Source organism: Limulus polyphemus, unplaced genomic scaffold (genome assembly GCF_000517525.1).
Source record: "Limulus polyphemus unplaced genomic scaffold, Limulus_polyphemus-2.1.2 Scaffold3147, whole genome shotgun sequence".
NCBI lineage: Eukaryota > Metazoa > Arthropoda > Merostomata > Xiphosura > Limulidae > Limulus > Limulus polyphemus.
The window spans coordinates 142,015-146,923 of record NW_013668757.1 but is presented as its reverse complement, the minus strand read 5'-3'; the positions used below and the strand labels follow the sequence as shown (position 1 = coordinate 146,923).

Genomic DNA, 4,909 nt, shown 5'->3' with positions numbered 1-4,909 from the left:
AAGTTCATATATTTCATGTGAGATCCTATAGTAACCCCGTACGTCTAGTATAAGATTGTGTTTAGTTCTGTATGGTTCTGTAGTACCCCCGTACGCCTGGTATAAGCATGTGTTTAGTTTTATATTAAAATGAATGATGTATTCAATAATTAATATTTAATATCAAACAACACTAATCTTCTAGATGAAAGCATGCATGGAAATGAAAAAACCAAAACATTAATATACAAGTAAAGAGGAAACCGTTGGTAAGTGTTTTGAATTTAGATAATAAGTTAGGCAACTCAAACATTAACAAAGTGATTTATTAATATTCATTATCTATCCTATACTGAACAATATATTATGGTCGTTGGGCCAGAAAATGTGTCTTTATTACTTCCGTTATTATATTTATTCTGTAGCTACGAATTTAAAGAACTAACTACGTTTTTTAATGTGATATTAATGATATGAGAACTCTAAAACTAAATGTTTTTTTAATAACTGTACGTACTTCATCTCCTTCTCCAAGTCTAGAACAAATTATTTTAGATGTTCATATTCATAATTGTTTCTTATTGCATGTGCCATTTTTCTACTCTGTCAGTTTTACTTATGTAGTTTAACATTCAAGGTCATTACTACTATTAACCAAAACTATATATTACTAGCGTATAGCCCGTCAAAAATGACGGGGCAAGTACTACCACCCCCATTTCATAGTATACCCTAACCTCACATTTTATAGCTAACTGCGAAATTTAGCTTGAACAACAAATAGGCAGAAAAGTGCAATCGATGCAGTCAAACGTTGGTGAATTCCTTTGTGAGCCAATTAGAATAATTATTGGTAAAAATCAGTTAGATTAACAACTTCTAATATATAGAAAAGCGTTTTGGTAACAGTACGTTCCAACAATGGCTTGTATGTCACGTTGCTTAGCTAAAAAAGTATAACCTAATATTGTTCTTAGTCTATGTACTGAAAGTATAAAAGAAAATCAAAAGACAACAAAACTGGAAAAATATTTCTTGATTTCTAAATTTAGGGTATCCGTTGATTAAAGAGGTTTGTTTTTTATTTAAAACGTTGGTAATATTACAGAAAATAGCTTAATTCTGAAACGATTTCAGTTTAAAAGTTAATCGATATTTTTACTTTCATGATAGATTTTATCCACTTGGCTCTAGGCCAGGTGGTTAATTTAGGCTTATTATACTAACACTCACTACAATTATAAGGTTTCATGACACCCCTCTCTCACGGTCCACTTGCAACCCCGTCGCTGAAATGGTAATGGGCAGACAATAATAGAACTATTCTATCTGGATAAATGTATTTTGGCTTTTATAACTTTTTCTATTCCGAGAAATCAAGAGTGACGTGACACACATTGGCTTTTAGATTAGACATGCAGACAACTTTCAAAGTAATTTTTTCTATGTTATTTTTCTTAGATTTTAATTTTTTATATATGAATGGGATAAAATAACAATAATTGAGGTTTATAGCAAAACTCGATGTGAAAAATAGAATTTTAAGCTAAGCCTTTTGTTAGTTGGAAATATGTAACGTGAACAATTTCTGTGTAAAACATTCTGAAGTGATATTTTTAAAACAAAAATCAGTTTTATCAATCTAAAAGGCTGAAACTTAATTCCAGAACTTCCAATGGACTTTAGTAACTCTGCTCTGTTGAAATGGACATCCGAAGACGTGTTCATTCCTCCTGCTATTTCTCTTCTGAATCTTAATAGAAACACCTTTCCTGTCATTATTGTCTTATTGTAGCTTGCTTATTAAAATTCTGCATATTAATAATGTTGGCTTTGATTCTTTATTTAGTATGGATCTGTTTGATACGTTCATATGAATACTTCATTCTTCTACTGAAATTATAAAAGAATGATACAAACCTTTAGAGCCAAAACAGTATATCATATGAACAAACAAAGGCGTGATTTTATCGGAACATGTATTGTTGTAATTAATGTTTGATTGAATATGAAAAAAAAAATTTTTTTATGTATTTCATTAATTGTTTTTATTACAAATAAGTTTATTCCGTGTATCAGTGGTAATATTGTGGATTTATGGGACTGTAACTTGGGGCTCTATCACTGCTGTAACCATAAAAAGATATCCAATTGTGCAGACCTCCGATGGGTCAGAATTATTTTTATGGGCTTACAATGCTAAAATCTTGAGTTCGATTCCCGCTGTAACTAATCCACTGGGAAACTTTGCGCCAAGAGAACAGTTTACTGTTAACAGAATAAAGAAACCTACACAAATATAGAAAAACACAAATAGATATTACCTAACAAATAAAAACATACATTACTAATAACAATAGCAATAAACCAGAAATATATTTGATTATTTACAAACCAATAATTTCATTTAGAAAAATAAGAATTATTATGACAATGGTGAGAAAGCATTTACACAAATAAAAATTTATTTAAAAAGAAAAAAATAACACGATGCGTGGTAAGCATAAAATGGACTTTCTGTGCTCTGCCCACCACGGGTATCAAAACCCGATTTTTAGTTTTATAAACCCACAAATTTGCCGTTATGCCACAGAGGGGTAACATCAGTAGTAAAACGATAATCAAGCATTTGTTAAAATAATACAGCTTAGAACCACAAAAGCTTGATCAGAATGATAGACATTTAAGTTAAATGATGGTAAACAACACATTATAATACTAGCTGGATTACCCGTCGTCTGGAAGGAAGTTATATAAATTAATGATTAATAAAAGTTGTTTCCCTTATATGGAATTATAAAAAAACGCATATAAAAATCTGCAAAAAGCGAAACTGAAAATGTGGATGTTTCTCCCCATTGGCCCAAAAAACCTTCATGCCAAATTTGGTGAAGCTCCGTCAATAGGGGCGAACTAGTAATAAAAAACACCAAAAGCAAAATGCAAAAGTGAAAATATTTGTTTCCCTATGGACCCAATAAACCTCCATACCAGACTTGGTGAAGATCCATCCAGGGAAGGTTAGGTAGTGGTAAAAAGGGCAAAAACGCCCATAAAAACCGCAAAACGAAAAACTGAAAATTAGTATGTTTCATTTACACCCTGCGAAGTAGGTACATGGACATACAACAGACCACAGACAGTACAACTAAATTTATATCGATACTTTCTGGAGATTTCAGTAAAACTTATAATCTCATTTTCTTGACTTGAACTACTTGTCTTCTTATCTTTGACATAACACTAACTTAATAAAGAAAGAAGAGACTATTAAATCTCCTGAAAGTACGACATTAACTACGAGAATCTCTTTAAGAAAAATATAAATATGGAAATCTGATGTTACATTTTAACCTAAAAACATGGCCAGGCAATATTTTTATTATACACAAGAATAATGTTGACCGTATATCTTTTTTTTAAATGTTGACGTATTTATCTGCATATACATTTATCTGCATTATTTAAAGAAAATATCATATTTGTTTGTGTTTTGTAGATTTGCACGTAATTTAAGCAACTAGGAGTTCACGAAAATTCTAAAAATGCTTATTTCAAATTCAAATGCAGATTTTGAAGCTTGTATAATGAAATAAAATATAATACAGAGAGTTTTAAAGCGATATTACAGATTTTAAAAGTTTGAAATTTCCCAGAGCATCACTGAAAGAATAATACTGAAAAATTTTACAACACACATTGTGTAAAAAGACTATAGAAAATACTTGGGTGTCACTGAAAGTTTAATACTGAAACTGTTTTTACAACGCACATTTTGAAAAGACTGATACAATTACCCAGGGCGTCACGGAAAGTTTAATACTGGAACTGTTTTTACGACACACAATGTGAAAAAGCTAACACAATTGCCCAGGGCGTCACGGAAAGTTTAGTATTGAAACCGTTTTTACGACATACAGTGGGCAAAGACTGAAACAATTACCCAGGGCGTCATGGAAATGTTAATACTGAAACTGTTTTTACAACACACTGAGTGAAAAGACTGAAACAATTACCCAGGGCGTCACGGAAATGTTAATACTGAAACTGTTTTTACAACACACTGAGTGAAAAGACTGAAACAGTTACCCAGGGCGTCACGGAAATGTTAATACTGAAACTGTTTTTACAACACACTGAGTGAAAAGACTGAAACAATTACCCAGGGCGTCATGGAAATGTTAATACTGAAACTGTTTTTACAACACACTGAGTGAAAAGACTGATACAATTACCCAGGGCGTCACTGAATGTTTAACATCAAGTTTTGTTTTGAATCCCCTTTCAATTAATCTACCTGGATAACTGCACTCTTTTAAAAATTGTCCCCCTCCCTAGTGGCACAGCAGTATGTCTTCGGAATTACAACGCTAGAAACCGGATTTCGATACCCGTGGTGGGCAGAGCACAATTAGCCCATTGTATTGCTTTGTACTTAACTTCAAACACAAATTTTAATTTTTTAAGCCTTTCTTCTATAACCTTTTTCCTGAAACTAAAGTAGAAATTGTTTAGGTTAAACATGCTGGTATATTTGGTTTACAGTGTTTTGGGGTTAACCATTCTGGTATATTTGGTTTACAGTGTTTTGGGGTGATGACTAAAGAAGCTAAATATCTATATGATTTGGTAGTTTTTTAATGAATAAATGTAATGAATGTTCCATTTTTTATGTTTAGGGTAATGGTTAAAAATTGTAGGTTTATAATAACTATCTGTAATCAATTCTTTAAGTTTCTCTAATCTTAACTAAGCTTTCTTAAATTTATCTTCTTCAAACTTTTATTCCAATATATCTTCCATGATGTTATTTCAAACAACATAATCTCGTCATTATTATAAAGAGTAACTATTATTAATAACTTATTATAAGTACCTGTTATTATTATAAAGAGTAACTATTATTAATAACTTATTATAAGTACCTGTT

The 4,909-nt window shown here is 31.2% G+C and overlaps 1 long non-coding RNA gene across 1 annotated transcript; it reads left to right on the top strand.

The window, feature by feature from the left end:
- The first annotated feature begins 182 nt into the window (after window positions 1-182).
- On the top strand, window positions 183-1,804 carry LOC111088114. Its single transcript, XR_002612713.1, has 2 exons — window positions 183-248; window positions 1,647-1,804. It is a non-coding gene; the product is annotated as an uncharacterized LOC111088114 (long non-coding RNA).
- The last annotated feature ends 3,105 nt before the right edge of the window (window positions 1,805-4,909 follow it).